Consider the following 20,630-nt stretch of genomic DNA (forward strand, 5'->3'; position numbering starts at 1 on the left):
TAACACAGTACTCACTAAAGTGTTGTGCTTCTTTCTTTCAGTCTCCCTGTCTTCATGGTTACTGGGACAGAGCTGAGCAGGTAGGTATCCGATCTTGAAACATTTTGAATAAGGAATGGTACCTGTTTGAAACTGCATCCTTATTCTCACTAGTGCTTTTCCTTTGGTGGATGCAGAGCCTCCAAATCCTTTAGGAAGATGCCATCATGAATGCCTATGGCAGTCTCCCATGGCTTCAAAATCTTTGCCTCCTTTCTAGGTCCTAGAAAGCAGAGAAGAGACCCCATACACAAAAGAGAGGCAGAAATTATTTGTTCATTATTAAGTACAGGCTAAAATACCCATTCAGTACTCATAATGATTTCTGAGAGAAGTGTTAAAAATCTCCCTCTCTGATAAAAGATTTGTTAATTTCTTGTGAACAAAGTAAATTACACTTTTGGTTGAGTCTGAATAATTTTTTGCTCCCCAGTCTCTTGCATTCCCTGTTTTCCTCATTCTGATACTCATTTTTTCTTTTCTTTCTTTCTCTCTCTCTTTTTTTTTTTGCTGCTATACGTCCTTGAATAATTATTTCATATAAGGTCTTTGGGTAATAAAATCTCATTCTTTCAACATCTGAAAAAAAGATTCTATTTTGTCCACCCACATTAATTTTTGTTTTCTTGGTTATATAATTCTTGCTTAAAAATGGTTTTCCTTCATGTTGCTTTGTGTATTTTAATTTTTAAACTATTATGGGGAAATAATATACAAAGTATAAATTTCATCATAAAAATTACAAAACAATCCTATGTATTGTAAAAAAGGCTCATCAGACTGTATTTAAATTGCCAGTACATTCAGATTTGTTTATACAGGATATTAATTATGTTATAGAATGATTATGCTGAAACTAATGTATTAGGGACTATTGTCAATAGAAGATTGATTAAATAAATGTAAAATTATAATCTAAATCAATATGAAAATAAAATTGAGAATTAAACTTATAAAATTGAGTTACTCTAGAATTTTAAGAATCATGCTCAGGGTATAAAGTGAGGTATGTACTTTGGTTTCAAAATTTGATTAGTCTTACATTTATTAATACTTACCCACATCAGATTTAAATTTTTCTTTGACATGAAAAATTTTTTTTAAATTATAGTATCCTTTCTAATTTATCCAAACAATACTTTATAAAAACAATTGATGAAGTATGAAGTGCAAATAAGAAAGACCGAGGAGATCAGTCCATGTACATAACCTTAGAGAATATACATACAAGTCTTTAAGTTATTCTCTTTAAAAATGATTCTTTCCAAAGATTAGAAATAATCATCAGGGAAAGGAAATGAGGAATAATATTTACCAAGCATTTACTATATGCCTCGTACTGTGCAGATATTTTATATGCACAATGTCATTAACACTTGAACTCTTGCAAAGAACTTTTGAAGTTGCTATTATTATTCCTGCTTTACAGACAAGAAAACAGAGACTCAGAGAAGTTATGTGCGTTGCTTTACTTTAGGATTCAAAGCAATTCTTACTCCAAGTTTCTCACTGAATCACTCTAATATGTCTCCTTTTATTGAGGATACTTCAACACCCTTCACTCTCATCATGAAGAAAAACTTCTATCAGACAACTAGATGGCTACTATATTTTCTACCACATTTTGTTCAAAGTAGGCCCTAAGAAAATTTATAACCCCAAAATTATAACTAAGTTGGGACTAGAATCCAGGATTTCTTTTGTTTTTTAAAGATTTATTGGGGAATATTGGGGAACAGTGTGTTTCTCCAGGGCCCATCAGCTCTAAGTAGTTGTCCTTCAATCTAGTTGTGGAGGGCGCAGCTCAGCTCCAAGTCCAGTCTCTGTTTTCAATCTTTACTTTCAATCTTTACCATCCCATGTGGGAACTGAACCGGCAACCTTGTTGTTGAGAATTCGCACTCTAACATACTGAGCCACCCAGCAGCCCCCTTAGAATCCAGGATTATTCTGACCAGGCAACTGGATTAAGCTTTATTATTTTTGCCCCCTTGGCATAGGTCCCCATTTGGGCTTGTTTCCTTTCTCTTCCCTGGTCTTATGCTACCATTTGTCTAGCCCTCATTATTTCAAACACAGAATATTGTAAAGCCCTCTAAGAAGTTTCTCATACCCCGTCTATACCCCTTTGTGCAGCACTGCCAATCAATCTTCCCAAAACACAGTTTTAACGTTTTATTCTGCGCCTAAAATTTCTGTGGATTTACACTTGGCTCCAAATTAAATACAAGGGTTCAAGGACATCCACCCAATGGCCTAAACCTTTATTGATCTATAGAATCCAACCCTCCAAAATCCCATATTCCGTTTCCTGAATGCCCTTATTTTTACTCTGCCAATATCTCTGCTCATCTAATTTCTTCCTCCATCATTTCTGCTTTTTGAAATCTTCCAATACCCAGCTTAAATTACACTTTCTCTTGTTTTCCCGCTAAGAAGTTTTGTAATTTTTAAAACTTCTTTGGTTTGTCCTTCTCTTGCATCAACAATACACAAATAATGGAAGCCAGAAATGGTTTTACCTCCTCAAAAAGTGGTAAGTTTTACGAAAGTAGGGATTACAACGTGTTCATTTAATATCCCCCACAGTGCTAAGCAAAATACCCTGAACAAGAATTCAATAAATGTTTCCTGAAGGAATGAACAAATCTGGGTTTAGGCTAGAAATCAAACAGGGTAAAAGACAAAATAGAAACTACCCAGAGATCTTAAAATGCCTTTACTTTAAACCTTTGAAATGACTTTACGTGCACATGTATTCCGTTAACTTCAAATTGGTAAGGAGAAAAGAAGGTAAGTAGATTCAAGAATAGTCTATGAAATAGTGAGTGAAATAAAGTTATAATACTGCCCCAATTCTAGAACAATGGCAACACATTTATCACGAAGAAAAACTTCCGTCAGACAACAAGAGGGCTACTCTGTTTTCCACCATACTCACTTTAGAGTAGACTCCAAGAAAACTCATGTAGAAAAGCAGCACTGGGCTGAGTCAAAGAACTCTAGAACAAGGAAAGAGATGGGAGTTGTTTTAACTCAAATATCTTTAATTTTGTATCTTGTGATTTTTAAAAGAAAACCCTGTTAAGTATAAATGAATTCAAATAAGTAAGTGCAAGTGTTTATCTTTTATACCTACTTTTAAAATTTAAAAAAACCCCACAACATATCTGGGAAAGGCAAATTGTGGTGCCCAGCTATGAAAAATTTATTGACAATTTACCTTTCCCAATTCCTAATTTTTAAATAGTTCCCAATTCCAGGAAAAGTATCTTGTAATTAGTGAAAAAAAATCCAATGCTGGTGAATCTTGACATAGTATTGACATAGTATTGTAAAATTGATAATAGGTATCTTGACATAGTATTGTAAAATTGATAATTCGTAGAGATAAAATAAATATACTTTAAAATAAAGCATACATTAAATAAGTCGAATGGGAAATTAATACTTCAATTTCTAATTGTAATTATCTTTCTATCTTTCAAGAAGTCCAAAGTATTATACATTACAACCTTGATGCCTAGCTCTTTACCATCATGGGAGAAGGTGTGAACACTTTCATCTATACCCTGGATGTTGCGGTGGGGTTGAATCTACTATAGTACTTGTTCAGGGATGCTGATCTTCACAGTCATTCGACAACTGTTATTAGGCATGCCAACATTAACTTCCGTATTCCATCTTGCAGCACGATTAGGAATCTATTTCTTGAAGTGACACAAGGAAGTGCATTTTTTAATGGAAAGGTAGCTATTTGTTATTTTCCCTTTCAGAAGAGTGGACTCCAAAAGTTTGAAAGGATTTGGATAGAGGAATAAGTGAGTAGGAATTTCTCTTGAAAGGATTAAGTAATTTTTTTTTTCTATATTAGTATTTTGCAAGTTAGGAAGATCCAACAGAACAAACATATTCTACTTCCTGAAAATTTTCTAAACCACATAGAGCAGAAAATGACTTCTCAACCTATTTTTCTTATATGAAAACGATTTGGTTGTCAGGTTTCAGTTTCGTTTCGCTTTGGTCTTTTGTGAGTTAGATTTAGACCATCCTGCAGGCAAAGGGTAAAAATATTTTTCCTTCCCCCCAGGGAATGAAGATCAGGAAGTTTTGCTCCTGGAAAGTTCTTTCTTGTCCTCAAGGAAGAAACCAATTTTACGGTTGTAGAAATTTGGTTGTTCCAGGCTCTATTTCTAACTGCCTTGCTAACTGTCCATCAAGAACCACTGTGAAAGAAAAGAAGAAAACAGAACTTTTGGAGCTAGGATAAAAGAGTGATATGGTACGGAAGCAGTGGAGACTGAAAAAGAGGAAGAAAAACAGGCCACTCCAAAGAACCCTAACCAGGAGAGTGGTTTGAGACTGGGCCTCTGCCCAGGAGTCCAGGGAAGGTCAAAGAAGGACGCACATGGCAATGCTCAGAACTCCTTTGTATCAGAATCTTGTCTTCAAATTGTCCAGTTTCCAGCTTCAACTTGCTTTTTGGCCACCTAGCCATCTCGGGAGTGGGTCCAATGCCCCACTGGTGTTACAGTCTTTGCTCTGACACCATGTGCCTACTTCATAAGGACATCTTTCACAGTAGCTCCCAGGACACTGGAGACGCAGAAGGGCAGAGTGGAGGAAAATCCTTCAATAGTGGATACTAGAAATGGACATCTACATTAAACCAGTTTCCTTTCACTAAATATAATTAATTACTTAAGGATTCAAAATAATATAATGAAGAGTCAGCTAGATCAATGGATCAATATATACCTTTGAAGAAAGTGACGTCACAAATCTTTGCGTGAGAGAACAGATTATTCAATAAATGGTTTTGGACAACTGCCTATCTACATGGAAAAAAATGAAAATAGACTCCTTACCTCAACATCCACACAAAATATTTTCCAGATGGGTTAAAGACCTAAAGGAAAAAAACAAACTCAAAGTACTAGAGTTACTTCAAGGTAAGGAAGACTTTCTTAAATAAGATTAAACCATCAAATTTGAAAATCATCAAAACTTCTATGGAACAAAAAAATTGTAAGTTACTAGATGCATGATAGATTAGAAAATATTTCCTCCCTAAATGAAAAGATAAAGGCTTGGTACTAGAATATTTGTGTGTATATATATATCTATATACATCTCGTATACATCAACGAGTGGGGAAAACTACAAGCCACTAATAGAACAACGACAAAGGGAATGGAACAGCAGCTCACAGAAGAATAAACCTGCTTGGCCAATAAGCACACTCCATAAAATGCTTTCACTAGTAAAACAATGATGCAATACCATTTTCATCTAGACTGTAAGAAAGTTAAATGTCAGACAATATCAAATGTTGGTAAGAATGTGGGGATCATGCATCTCTGGTGGGAGTGTAAATTGGTATAACCACTTTGGAATGCATGTGGAAATACCAAAATTTAGAAATGCACACCCCTATAACAGGTCATTCCTTTTCAGGATATATGTCTGAGAGAAACTTTCACATCTGTGCAAATGGAGGCATGTACATTACTGCATTAGTTGTGATATCAGACATTTGAAAATAACCCAAAGATCCACAAAAAGAGAAAATTACATGGTGGAATTTTATATTGTAATGAAAAAGAATGAATTACCAAATGGATAGGCCCAAAACAATACTGAGTAGTAAAATCAAGCAAAATAATGGAATATATTATATATGCAATATTTTAAAAAATACCAAATAATCTATTATTCTTATGATTTGTGCATACAAATATATGCTAAGATATGAAAAAAGAATTTGAAGTGCAGATTTTAAAAATATTGTAGTAGTTGCCTGTGGAGAGTGAGAAAAAGAGAATTGAACAGGCATGGTGGTTATGGGGACTTCAGCTATACGTTTAATATTTTATTTTCTAATGTGGAATATAAGTGATTATTATATTATTCTTTATACTTTTCTACATTTCAACATTGCTTACCCCAGAGTGTAATATGCTACTTTGAGAGAGGTTTCCTTTAGACTTCCCAATATGTTGATGCAGACCTGTAAAAGGGAAACAGTGCAAAGTAAATGTAAGATGCTCTAAAGATGCTACTGAAACTATTTTATAGCAAAATGATTTTTAAGCTTTTTTTATAAATAAATTTTTATTGGGGAATATTGGGGAACAGTGTGTTTCTCCAGGGCCCATCAGCTCCAAGTCGTTGTCCTTCAATCTAGTTGTAGAGGGCGCAGCTCATCTCCAAGTCCAGTTTTCAATCTTTAGCTGTAGGGGGCACAGCCCACCATCCCATTGGAGAATTGAACTGGAAACCTTGTTATTTATAGCTCATGCTCTAACCAACTGAGCTATCTGGCCACCCCTCTGTTGGCTCAGTGGCAGCTTGTCTTCAATCTAGTTGTGGAGGGCGCAGCTCACTGGCCCGTGTGGGAATCAAACTGGCTACCCTGTCGCTCAGAGCTCGCGCTCTAACCAACTGAGCCATCTGGCTGCCCTAAGCTTTTTTTGAGAATAGTTTTACTCGTGCTATTCTGCTATGTGAATGGGATAATAAAATTAAAGAGACTTTGTTTTGAAGACGATCTGAGGTATCATTATAAAATAATCCATCCTCCCTCCACACACTCATGAATTCTACTCCTCTATTACTATTCTTATTACAATCGGCTTGATGTTATTTATGTATGTCTATTTCCCTTACTAGAAAATGAACTTTTACTCCTGGAGGTTGAGGACTACTTCTGATTTATCTTTACAGTTTTGCACATAGTAGGTGATCAATAAATAGTTGTTAAATATTCTAGCTCAGTTATTATATTTATGGTATTGCCAGCCTGGTATAAAGGACAATACATTAAAGGAATTTAGCACTCAGATTTGTTATAACTCTAATAATATAGCAACAGAACTATTTAATATCAGATCTTCATTTTAGAGATTACTTGATTCAGGGAACGGAGCCATCACATGTCTGCCGTGTTTTTTGATATATACAGTATAGGAAAGATGTGTCTCAAGTAGCTGAACTTGCCTTACCATCCAAATGGTGTACGACTTAATACAGCATAGGCAGGCTTTGCTTAGAGGGGTGAGCATGAGTGACCCCAGTTCTCAACAGCATCGTCTTAATCTTTTATTTCTCAACATTCAGCCCCTGTAGCCGATGCATGTTTAAAAGATTTTCACTCACACTGTTTTGCCAATGTGATAGATTTTATTCACCAGCTGGGATTTTCATGTGTTCTTCAGCTTCCTACAGCTTTTCTTTGGGCTTGGGTCTCTCTGCTTCCCTCTATTAGTAATGATTCTGGAATAATGGAAAAGGGCTCAGATTCAAGCTTCACAGCAATTTAAATATCACTTTTTATAGTTTCCTCTCTCACATTTCTACAGCATCCTGTCTACTAATATTAACACCACAGCTTGAGGCAGGAGCAGACCAATTTGCCTTTATGGATTCTTCGACCCCTAAAAGTCCTTGCTCTGTTTCTGAGCCATTTCAGCATTTGCCTCACAAGTCTATATCTACTTGTCCCCTATACAAAGACAAGTAAGAAGAACTAAGATAAACTTTTCCTTTTCCCTCAAAACACACTGTACAAATTATAAATGTACACAGATCTCTTTCTCTTAGTAATTGAAGAAGGAAATCTACATATTTAGAGGACATATGAAGTAGAAGATTATAGAGTTTTTTTAAATTGAATGATAATACCAGGTTAAGGGAATGAACTTGATACAAACGTATTAAAACACTGTCATTGACACATATATGAAAGAACTTGGATTCCTAGTGAGGTTTTTATGGAATCAAAGTTATGTTTTTAACATTGTGTATATATTACTTTTGTTGAGGGGATTACTAAAAAATAGTGCTTATTTCCTACTGAATTCAGGTAAAATAACAGAGCATTTTATATTGAATACTTTCTTCTCAGCACCAATGAAAGACTAATTAAATCTGTTATATGAAAACATCATAGCAAATGGTTCTTCCCATTAATGAGTACATAATAAAATAATAAACATGCTGAAGAGGAAGATATGAGAAACTGCAGACTGGTTGTGCAGTAAGTAATTTATCTCAGGACCTAGAGGTCACCCAATGGGAAAGCTGTCATGAGAACGAACACTGACTCTTTCCTTCCCATATTGTGTTGGTCTCAGAGGAGCTGATGCCTCAGAGGAGCTATTCAAATTATTGAGTCTTCATTGTGAGGTGTCACAGAAAAACACACTACAATTCACTCAGATGAATCTGAAAAGGGTAATCTCATTTTTGAATATATAAGCAAAGGTTATAAGGTAGTAGCAAATGGAATCCAGCAATGCATCACAATTATAATGAAGTATGGCCAAGAAGGGTTTAGTCCAGGAATAAAAGTATTTCAATATCAAAAAATCTATCAACTTAATTCATTATGTCACCAAATCCCAACAGGAAAAACAAAATTACTATATCAGTAGAGGTTGTAAAGGCATTTAATATAAACTCAAAAGTCAGTCCTAATAAGTAATAAATAGAAGGTATCTACTTAACTATATGATAAAGGTGATTTTCCAGAAACCAACAGAAAAAGTCATTCTAAATAACAAAATTCCAAAACAATTTCAATTAAAATCAGGAAATATTTTGGAAGGTCCACTGATAGTAATTATTATTTTAACATCATCTTAGAGATTCTAGGGTGCCAGACAAAGTAAACACACACACACACACACACACACACACACACACACACACACACACACACACACAAAGAAACCACTAAGACTTGTATGCCGGATTGTTCTAATGTTGAAGAGATTACAAAGGGCACTATGCTTTTCAGAAGCCTTTCCCTTTTGAGCAAGAGTTGGCCAAAATCGAAAGTCACGTGAGACTTGGGAGGTGGAAATGGAGCAGTAGCCATTATCTTTGAAGATCTGAGTCAGATATGATGAAGGACTGCTGCAGTGGTGCCCAGTGAACTTCAGTTTGTCATTGTTTTCCCTACTCCACGTCCAACTTGACCTCCTGGCTACTAGTCCTGCCGACCAAAAGTAGTCCCAGGCCCACCACCAAATGAATACCTCAGAAGTGGGAGCTGTGCAGATATTCCAGCTTTCCAGAAACTTCTCTGCCAATCTCCCTTTATGTTCCCTCTCTGGCATCTCCACGGGTCTAGCTTTCCAGATTTCCATGAACACACATTTGAGAAGACTAGGCAGTGACTTTTCTCCAACTTCCCCTTTTGGGTCTTTACTTCCTAGAAGGAGAAACTGATGCCCTTGGTTGTGGAGTGGAACAGGCAGCTGACCCAAGAGTAGGAGAAGCTGAAGGAGATTGTGTGGGAACTGGTGAATCTGTGGGCCGGGCTGCTGCTGGATGCCAACAAGGTGAGCCACAGAAATGTGTATAAGCTGCCACAGTACCTGAGTCTTCCTAAGCTAATAATTCTGGCTGCTTTATTTTTCCCTTCTAAATCTCATGCAAATTTCACTATGGTCAATCTTAGCTCAGAACCGTACAGGGAAGGCAATTCTGGGGAAAGGAATTCTGGTAAATATATGTAAGTCTCTCTCTCTCTCTCTCTCTCTCTCTCTCCCTCTTTCCCCCCAGCCACGACCCCTAAGTCCCCTATGTAAGTACATGAATACTTTTGTGTTGGTATGAATAAGTAAAGAGCATGGAAAGATACACCCCGGGCTGTTAAGCCTGGTTTCATCAGGGAGATGGTAGTGGGGGGTTGTGGCCAGAGGTTAAGTAAAATAGAATATATTTAAGCAGCACAATACTATGCAGCTGTTATAAAGAACAAGATGGGTGTGTATGTACACATATGGAAAGATTTTCTGATGTTATGATGTTAGTGGAAAAAGTAAGTCACTGAAAAATATCTAAATTATAATTTATAGAAAATAACCCAGGATATGTGGAGACACAGATTTAGATCACTTACTAGCTGTGTGACCTTTGAGCAAGTTATTTAATCTCTGTACACCTTGTGTTCCTCATTTGCAAAATGGACATAACAATGATAGTGATATTATCTAGACTGAAGGGTTGTTGTGAAGATTAAATGAGACCCATAAAGTGCCTAGAATAGTGTTTGGTAAATAACAAATGCTCAATAATACTAGTCATCATTATCATTATTTTGGTTATTTGCATCATTATTAGTATGTTGGAACAGAAATAATTTCCTTCCTTTTCATACCCTATCAACTCCATTCTATCCTGTCAAATCAAGGTGAAAAGGAGGAAGGGAAGGGGATCTGATTTAAATAGAGCTGCCCCAGAAGGTTGTCACTGGCCCATGGGTCAGTGAGTTGTAACCCTGGGTAGTCATTAAAAGGATGTCAATGGCAAAAAGACACAAAGTCAAGCAATTCTTACCCAGAAAAAAGCCTGGGATTGAGACAGGCTGTGTGTGTGCGTGTGCATGTGTGTGTGTGTGTTTGCGTGTGTGTGTATATGTTAGCACAAACATACTTATGTATAAATTGAAAAGAATCAATAAAACAACTGAGAATGAATGCATATAAGGAAACATTTTAAAATTCCTGGAAAGGTGAGTCACACATGACAGTTAAAAGAAGGGACTGCCAGCATACTCATTTATGTACTCTGAGCCCTGCAATTTATTTCATTGCGTTTGATGTTAGCAGGCAAACATTTAATTTAAAATTACTCAGAATACAGCAGAAAGCTATTCTGTAGGTATAAAATGTGTCTAAACGGGGGTGGGGGGGGTGGGGGGGGGCGGGGACCCTCCTGCACTTTTGACACTTTGTGACCACAGTAAAGGCAGCACAAGGCTTCTTTTGTTTCTAGACTCTGCTGGAGAAAACGAAACAATGGGGCATGAACACAGTTCTCAATCTTTTTTTTTTTTTTTTTTTTCCTATGGGGGCTCACGTGGCTGACTAATGTTCCCTAGCACAATGCACTTCTAAACGCAATTCCCAGCACACTGGCCATTACTTCATTTCATTCACTGCCACCCAAGAGAGCATTTCAGGATACAAATGAGTGAGACTGACATTGGAAGAGGATAACCTCGGAGACATTCTATTTCTTAATTAAAAATGTAATACGTGAATATATTCTCATTGTAAAAGACGAAAACAATATGAAAATATATAGAATATATTCCTGTACCAGCTCTCCAACACCCAAATTCCTCCTTTCCACAGACAGAAGTTAATAAATTATTAACAACTTGGTGTGTATCCCTTGTATCTTACATTTGAATTTATATATATTTGTGTGCATGCATATGGCCATCTATATATCTTTATATCTATGTCACACACTGGATTGTTTTTCCATAAATAAGATTATATTTTAGATATTTTTTGGTGACCTGTTTTTTTCCACTTAACATCATAACACTGGGATATCTTCCCATACGGGTACATCTTGTTCTTTATAACAGTTGCATAGTATTGTGTTGCTTATATATACCTGATGTAACTTGACCTCTCCAATAAGTGATGGAAATTTGTTTCTTTTTTATTACTAAAAACAAAGTTGCAGTCAGCATACTTGCTCATCCTGGTACATGTCTCTTTGTGCACAAATGTATTAAAAACCCTTACCTAGAAGTGGAATTGCTGGGACACTCATATTATTTCTATTTTAGTATTTAATTAAAATGCAAAATGTCCTAAAATTTGGTACCAATTTACACTCTTTCCAGTGGCATATTTTTTCATTTATTCAAAAAAGTTTATGCAGTGGTTACTTACCTACCTACCTACCACCTATCTAACATGTGGAGGAAAATAAAACAGGTCAATAGGTAAGAGGAGTGATAGGGGCTGGTTGCATATTTAAATGGGGAAGTACCTTGCTAAAAAGGTAATCTCTGAGAAAAGCCTGAAGGAAGTACTGGAGTAATCTAGGTATCGGAGGGAGGAGGATTCCAGGTAGAGGCAACAGCAAGTGAAATTACTGAGATGGACAGATAGCTGGCATGTACTAGGGAAAGCAAGGAGGCCAGTGTGGCAGGGCTAGAGTGAGCAATGGCCAAAGAAGAAGAGAGAGGTAATGGGTTTATGAGAGTATCCATCTCCACAGACTCTTCTGAATACCAATAATTATTGATCTTGAAGTGTTGGCCAATCTATAGGCAAATCTCACTTCCTTTCTTCAAATTGCATTCTTCCTGACTACTAATGAGATGGCAAATCTTTTCACATGTATATCGGCCGTTTAAGTTACTATTCTACATTTGTCTTTTCACATCTTTTTCTCATTTTTTGATTTGATTTTTTTCTTAATGTTTTTAGGATTTCTTTATATAGTTTGATTTTTAATCCTTTTTCAATTATACATGTTGCAAATATTTTCTCCTAGTTTATCTCAATTTTTATGAAATCCAACCTGTATGTTTTATTTATGACTTCTGGGTATTATTTTTATCTTAAGGAGATCTTCCCCACCTTAAAAATAGAGAAATGTTATATGATATTCTCTTCTGATAGGTTTAAAATTTGTTGTTCATTATGTTTAGCTCTTTAACCAACCCATTTATATTTGTGAGTGTCAGTTAAGGTATGATCATGTGTCTAATATATGCACATATATTACTTTTTACTCCTTTTTCTGATTTAAAATACAAAATTTATTAACAAAATTTCATGTATATATTAATGTTTCTGGAATCTCTATTCTGTTCTATTATCCTATTTTCCTGTCACTGCCACACTGTTTCAATTATTGAAGCTTTATAATGTATTTAGACGGGATCACTTTTCCTCATTGTCTTTTAAAAAAATATTCTATTTCAGATGAATCTGAGAATTAGCTTATCAAGGTCCATTTTATTGGGATTTCATTTAAATGTATAGATTTATTTGGAGAGAATTAATATTGGTAAAATATTGAGTGTTCTTATTTAGAGCCTAGATAGAATATCTATTTGTTTAGATTTTCTTTAATAATTTTCAGTAAAATTTTACATTTTTGTCCCATGTAGGTCTTGCATATTTCTTATTAGGTTTATTCTTAGGACTTTCCAGCTTTGTGTTGCTGTTTATGAATAGGCTTTCATTTTCTCCTATCTTGACTTAACTTTATTAGATAAAATCAGCAAAAACCAAACAAACAAAAACCAACCCAACAAAAATAGAAAAAAAAAAACCCCACAAAACCCTGCGGTTCATAAAGGTACAAGGGTCATTTAATAATCTATTGCTAGTAACAGAGCATTTGAATTGATTCCCTCATCAGAACAATCTCTGGGATATGATAAGTCAAAGAGACTACCTTCAGCCTTTACTACTGGACACTTACTTACTGGAGAAGCAGGCAATTAGGCCAGACCCTGAGGCTCATACACGTTCAATCATTCTGGAATCTGAGAACAAAGCAAAGTGGCTGGAACTTCTTCTTTCAACATTCACCCCTACTGTTTTATTTTGATTTCTTTGTTTCAAGCCTTTATTTTACACAACTATTTTTTTTAACTATGCAATATTTTAAGCACATAGAAAAGCACATAAAATAATATGACCTTAATTTAATAGCTGGGTCATTTAAGATGACCGAGGTTTAATAGCTGTTAACTCTTTGCCATATTTGGTTCAGAATTCTTTTGCTTTTGTTTTTATTAGTTTTAAGGAAATAAAACATTACAAATACAGCTAAAGTACCAACCCCTTATTTTCCCATTCACTTTTATATTGGTGCGTTTTACTCTTACGCACAGTTATAATATTTTTACGATTTTTATGTGCATCTCTAAGTTACATTTATTATCTTGTGTGTTTTTAACATTAACATAGTTGGTATCATAACATGTGTAGCCTTTTGTAACTTGATATTGTGGGATTTTGAAATTCATACTCGTTGACAAGGACAGTTCCTTGAAGTTGCTTGGAATACTTTTGTTTATGTCCGTTGGTCAGACTTAGCCAGTCTAGTTACATGGCTATTCCTAGTGGCTAGGGAAATCGAGAAATGTAGCTTTTATTCCAGGCAACTATGAGTCTGGCTAAAAATCAGAGTTTGTATTTCTAAGGAAGAAGAGCGGAACTGTTAGTAGGGTACATCTAGCCATCTCTGCCAAACACCTTTAATTATAATGTTTATGATGGATTTGTGATATATACCTCTGTTGGATTAAGGTGTTTGTTTTTTCCTTTTCTTCACTTAGGAAAGGATTTTTAAAATTGCTTTTAATTAGGAATAGCTGTTAAACTGTTCTTTGACATCTCTTGAAATGATTGTACGGATTTTCTACTTTAATCTGATAATGTAATATATTAATAGGTTTCCTAATGTTAAAATATCTTTACATTCCAGACATAAATTTTAATCAATCAATAGCTTGTATCTTACATATGTTAGGAAACACATCATTTTCTTTTAAAATAGTGCAGAGTTTCATTTATGTAGGAATTACACATATGTTCATAAATTAGTTTATTCTGTTGTTATTTATTAGTTGTATGGATTTATCATCAAGATTATGCTAGCCATATAGTTAGTGGGGAAGCTTTCCATTGTTTTTATATTCTGGAAATTTTATTTAACCTAAGAATTATCTCTTCAAGTTTTAATATAATTTACCCATAATACCATTTGCCTGTCTGCTGTGCAGGGAGTCCTTTGTGGAGTTTTTGTTGTTCGATTCGTTGTAAATTCCAGGAGAGCTTTACAGAGGCTCACCTCACGCCGCCATTTTTCCTCCAATATCTCCATAATACCATTTGGTCTGGGGTCTTTTTAAGGGATATATCTTTGACTACTTTTTAAATTTCTTCTATGATACTATTCTTTATGTTACTGGGCCAATTTTTGTGATAAAAACAAAAATTTTTTTTAACAAAAAATCAACCTTTTAATTTAGATTTCTAAATTTGTTGGCATTAAATTATACCTAGCTTTCTTCTGCACTTGGAAACAAAAATTCTGTGTATTTATGTTCTCTATCTTTTGTTGCTTATTTTTGTCTCACTATTTTTCCTTGATCAGAGTTGCCAGAGTTCACAATTATGTTGGAATTTTAAAGAACCAGGTAATGATTTTATTAAGTAGTCCTTTCAGGCTTTTTGCTTCACTATTTTCTGCTTTTAACTTAAAAATTTTTGCCATCCAAATTGGGTGTATTTTATTGTTTTTCTTCTAACTTATTGCATTGTGTATTTAGGTCATTATTGCAGACATTGCTTATTGGTTACCCATACCTATCCTCCTTATCCCTTGCCTACTTCTAAGAATAAAGGCTGAAATAGCTAGCTACCCATTTTCCCAGATATTCTTAGAGCTTAGCATGGCCATGTCCAGATGTAAGAGGCAGTCTTCTAGGGGCATCCTAGGAAATATACATATTTTTAAACTCACTCAAACAGAGAAACACACACCAACTCTCTTTCTCTCCAACTAGTAGAAGGAAAAAGAGAGCATAGAGAAGGCACACCTGCTTTCTTAAAATCCCCAGCCTAGAAGTGGTATGCGTCATGCCCACTCAAATACCGCTGGGGAGAACTTACTCATTTAGTCACACTAACTGTGAGGGAGGCTGGGTAACATGACCAGCCATGTTGCTGGCTATAACCCTATTATGATGGAAGGAAAGAAAAGATCTGGAAGACAGATCAGTAAATTAGTTTACTCTTTCCCACATCCAGTGACACAGCAGTTAAGAATATAGATTACTTATGAAAGTGCAAACTTGAAAGTCGTTGTATAACCTTTAAGGGGCCTATATGGAAAAAACTGAGCTTTAAAACATTCATTCAATTATGAGATGCTAGACCACCAGCACTCTTACCTGACAAAAATACCAAAACTGGAACTACAACAACCAGACTCAAGTAAGCAGCGACAGAAAGTCTGAGCAGCCAACTTGAAGCAATAATGTTATCTGTGTTTCTGTAAGGAAGGATAATCAACCATACACATTGGCACACAATTGAGTGGCTTCTCAGTTCACCATGAAATCATATATAACTCAAACCAAATTCAAAGTCATGGATGGCTGTAATTGGCAGCATCATAAAAGCAATTAGCATTGGTTTTTCCCAACTGTGTCCACCAGCACTAGCACAGAGTTAATGACAAGTGAATGCACAAGCAGCAGTATTCTGCTATGCATTTAGAAATATTAAAAGAATAGAAAAATGGATACTATTTTTTTTCTGAGTTAATCGGTTTAATTTTTAAAGTATTATGTCTTATATCTTTTTGCAGCTTCCTTTATAAGTTTAAAATAAGTGAATGAATAAGTCTACAAACCACTTTATTTGATTATCTTTGTTTTCGCATAGATACAGGTATCTCTTATAATCTTATAATTTTAAGTCAGGTTTATTAAAGCATAACTTACATTCAATAAAATCCAGTGTTTTTTTAGATGTAAAGTTCTGTGAATTTTAGCAAACAAATAGAGTTGAATAGCTGCCACCAGAGTCAAAGTATCAAATATTTCCCACCACCCCTCCACCACCCCCCGAAATACTTCCACCACCCCTCATACCCCTTGCTACTCCCTAAATAGAACATTTTGAAGATGAATCAAAATTTGAGGTTATGTGTCCCTGCTGGTAAGCCAGGTTTTTCATCTGGGATAATTCCATGCAGAAATCAAATGTGAATAAGCCAACTAGCTTAGTTTTATCCACCTTCCCCAAACGTCAGTTGTTTTTTTCCAAGTGCCTCATTGGTCTCAATGATTATAGCAGAGCACCACTGTTCATTTTGCTTTGCAAATCTAATTTTCCTTAAAATTAATTGTGGAGGAATACTACTTTTTAATTCAACATAGAACATCACTGTCTTCATTAAATATTTTCCAAATCCATTAGGCGCTTAAAATATAGAAATAAACAAAAGAGGACATAGTGTTTGCTCTCAAGGAGCTTTCACATTGAGAGAGAGAATAAGCAAGGGCATATTTATATTAAATAGAATATGGTCTATGATAACCAGTAGGTGCTTAAGTAGTTTTCCACTCTTTGTTTCATTATTGCTAGCCTGTGGGGAACAAAAGGTGAGAGGAAGTGGATTGAGTAAAAAGAGGGGCTGGATTCAGCAGAATGAAATAAATACAAGATACAGAGGCAGCATAAGGAGGACAGAATAGGGATTTGGAAAGAGATGGCTTTACAGGAAAGATGACTGTCAGAGTTTTCTCTGGCTGAAAGAACCCTTGTATAGTGAAGCTCTTCATTTTATAGATGAGCAAACAGGTCCAGAGAGGTGCAGTGACACGCTCAAGGTCAACCAGAGAGGTTATAGCAGAGCCAGGACTAGAACTAGCTCTCCTAATTCTGTCTTATATTAATTTTTGCTTCAAAAGATGCCTTAGAACTGATTGTCTATCTAGGTCTTATTTTCGGGGAAACACGATATACACTCTCAGTCATATTGACATCGGTCTTGAACTTCATTATCATATGGCCGTATGTGTCAAACCGACAAACATACTCATTGGGTATGGAGGATGATGATTCTTCTGTACCAGAACAATGACTGTCACTGGTAACACTCAGATCTGATTTCAATCCCTTCACAACACAAACTTTAAAGCAATCTCATCAAGAAATAGTAGAGCTAGTCCGTCTTCACTAGCAGGTACTTCTGTTTCACCTTTGAGATAAGTAGCCTCAGGGACATGGAACTAATTTTCAGCAGTGATTTGCTAAGATATTGAATACACATCTCAATACCCTCATAGATAGAAAAGGAGGGCCTGATTCATCAACACTTTTCTTTAGGTCAGCAAACACTCAGGGAACAATTAGGCTGTTTATAAAGCCTTGGTACCTGCAATAGTGCAAAGTCAATTTAAAAAATATATTGAATATGTGAGCTTTTCCAAATTGTCATCAACAGTTATGACAACCTATTAAAGAAGCTATTGTGGAGGACTGAAGGAGTAGCTGATTTCAAAACACTGAATCAAGTCTTGGTCAAGAGCACTGATGAAAAGGGAACAGGAGGCTTGCTGTGTTTATGAGTGGCTCAAGACAGCTTTCATACACATCAATCACAGGTCGGCCGTGAGCTCTGGTCAGGGCCCCGTCTCTCAGTGTGACCTTTTGTGAGTCACCAGACAGCTTTCAGGCTAAGTTACTCAGCTGAAAACAAAGCTGAGGAGCAGAATCCTCAATGAAAAACAGGCACTGCATCGCTAATGAGATTTCCTGGGGAAATAAATTCCTCACCTCTACAACCCCCTTTCCGTGACACTTGCCACTCTCGACTGCATGTCCCGCACATTCAAGAGAAGGTGGATGAAGTGACCTGCTCAAGGCACATGGCTGAGCTGTGCTATGCTCCCAGCTTCAGAGACATTTGTTGGGAAGAATTTACTTAAAATGGGAAAGCCACAGAGAAAGAAATGTTCACACTACCTTGCTCTAGAAATTAGAGCACTAGCTTTGCGTTTGAAATCTCTCTATTGGCTGTGGTTTGCTTAGAAACTTGGCGGGGGTCGGGGGGTGGCTGGCCAAGGAATCTCTCCATTTCAGTTGGTTCTAAACAGTTTATCTCTCTATAACCAATATTTCAAAATATGTCTACCTCTCTAAGCAAAAGCATTCAGTATTGTGAAACTTTCTGCTAAAATCCTAAGTGTAGAGTTGTATGAACGTGCAACTGTGACTGGATGAAACAAAGCAAGGAAGAGTGTGTAATAAGAACAGCAGCTTCTTAGGAGGTTAGTAAAACAGGCTGAGGGTGGGCCTGGGGTTTGGGAACGCCACCAAAGCTGCCAATCTCCACAGCTTCACGGCGCAGCAGGCCACCTGCTGAAGAAGGAAGCTCAGAAGCTCAGAAGAAGCTCTTGGCCCACAGAACCTATGGCCCTGAAGAATGAGGCTGCATTTTTGCTTTTAAGATGGTTAGTCCCTTGGAGGTGGCAATACACACGCTCATGTCTGTTTGGCACACAAGTGTCTCCTTTCTGAGGCTAGCCCCCTTGGAAAGGTTCCACATGACTGAACACTACTGAATCAGTCGGTCTATTTAGTGGCTTGTAGGAAAGGCTGACGATATCACGGCTCCAAGGCAGGCTGCCACCCCAGAGCTTCAATCGTAACTAATGGGGGTTTAAAAGGGAGATCAGAAAATATCATGCAGATAAAATACAGAGATAGGAGAAAAGACCATAACCTCAATCTGCAAAATGTAATAGCTTTGTCAAAATAAAAGCCAAAGCTAAACTCTCCTGCTGCTGCATACCTCCCAGCTCGAGGGAACTATTCAAGCAGAGAGGCATTTTCTATTAGCACAAACTCTGAATGCAGCAGGGAGAAACGCAGCCATAATATCTGCACAATGGCTCCTCCATGCAAACACCATTCCAGTAATGGGAAATTTTAATGATGTAAAGCAGCAAGGTCACACGATATGTCCAGGCAGCCCTTGGAAAGACACTGCCTCGGCAGATATTACAGAGTAGAGCTCAGAATTGCTCTTGGTTCATTAGGCTTTGCCTGAGGGTTTTTTTTCTTCCACTATTAACTACAAACGAGGTTGAGGTTCTTGTTACTAAGTTCCTTGTATGCAATGCAAAGAGGTGAAGGGCAGAGTTTGTAAATATGGAAACACAGACAGCTTAGACGTGTTTTTTTCAATCCTTGAAATATTCTCTATGAATCACCTTTAAATATGAAAATTGCAAAAGCCTTATCAATGTTGCAGTGTTTTTTTTCCCTAACAGAATAACTTTTTATCTACTCATGTATAGATAAAGGTACTGTATGCACATAAATATACACACATGGGGTGGATTGATTCCCTCCCCACCATATAGCACCACATCTTCTCACACTTTGCCTCCTTCTCCTAGCTTTATGACCCCATTGAGATTGCTCTTACTGTTTTCTTCCTCGTTACGTTCTGATATTTCAAAGCATGGCCTGAATCTCACTTCCATCTCCCCACTCCACATTATTAATGAATTGGAAAGCAGACATCATTAGTTTTCGGAGATCATTTCTTTTAAAATTTACAGACCCCTTCATCTGAATCCCCAGAGACAGTCTGCTGTTCTCATCTTAGAATCTTATTAGCATCATATCTTCTGTATCCTGCCATGCAAAGTGCATGGCTATGCACTTTCTAGCACTTGACCCTTTTGCGGACGGAATTAATTTACTCTTTGAAGATGCAGCAGCATGCTGTTGTGCTTGTTAAAGAAAGAAAAGCCAAGCGAGGAGATGGCAAAGCAAGCAAAGAAAATGCCTGGTTTAAAAGGAAGCTCTTGTAAGGCAAGTTAGGTGGAGACTGGGCAGGAGAAACTAATAGCTAGTCACTACTGACAGAAACAGGCAAATTAGCTGATTAGCAGGCATCGTTGCGAATTTCTACATCCCAAATACTAATAAGCGTTGAAACAAGCTCCCTGGTATGGAACAGATGACAGCAATTAGTTTGCGCTAGAACCTTTTATTCTTAGGAGGCTGTTTGGTTTAATACGGCCTGGGTCAGCATTAGAAGACAACCCAAGCAACTAATTCTGATTAGGTCAGCCACCTGACCTGCATTGCGAAATCTTTCAGAGTCGTTTACTCAGGACTCGGTGTGTGCCAGGTATTGTTCTAGATGCAGGAGACACAACAGTGAGTAGGACCACATCCCTTCATTCACAGAACTTACTTTCTAGTGAAGCAATAAAAAGTAGG

The 20,630-nt window shown here is 36.5% G+C and overlaps 1 protein-coding gene across 13 annotated transcripts in view; it reads right to left on the bottom strand.

Moving 5' to 3' along the window:
- The window catches only part of PMFBP1 (polyamine modulated factor 1 binding protein 1), a 384,114-nt gene that overhangs the window by 181,305 nt on the left and 182,179 nt on the right, over positions 1-20,630 (bottom strand). For 11 of the 13 annotated variants that reach the window (XR_016022045.1, XR_016022038.1, XR_016022042.1 and 8 more), the window contains 5 exons: positions 7,198-7,314; positions 5,985-6,049; positions 4,908-4,948; positions 2,981-3,041; positions 123-262 (listed from right to left, as the gene is read on the bottom strand). The gene's annotated coding sequence lies outside the window, so the exon portion shown is untranslated. The remainder of the gene's footprint in view (positions 1-122; positions 263-2,980; positions 3,042-4,907; positions 4,949-5,984; positions 6,050-7,197; positions 7,315-20,630) is intronic. The other 2 variants (XR_016022037.1, XR_016022039.1) reach the window with 2 other exon arrangements.

The sequence above is a fragment of the Rhinolophus sinicus genome, chromosome 8 (genome assembly GCF_057876585.1).
Source record: "Rhinolophus sinicus isolate RSI-liver-muscle chromosome 8, RSI-T2T, whole genome shotgun sequence".
Taxonomy (NCBI): domain Eukaryota; kingdom Metazoa; phylum Chordata; class Mammalia; order Chiroptera; family Rhinolophidae; genus Rhinolophus; species Rhinolophus sinicus.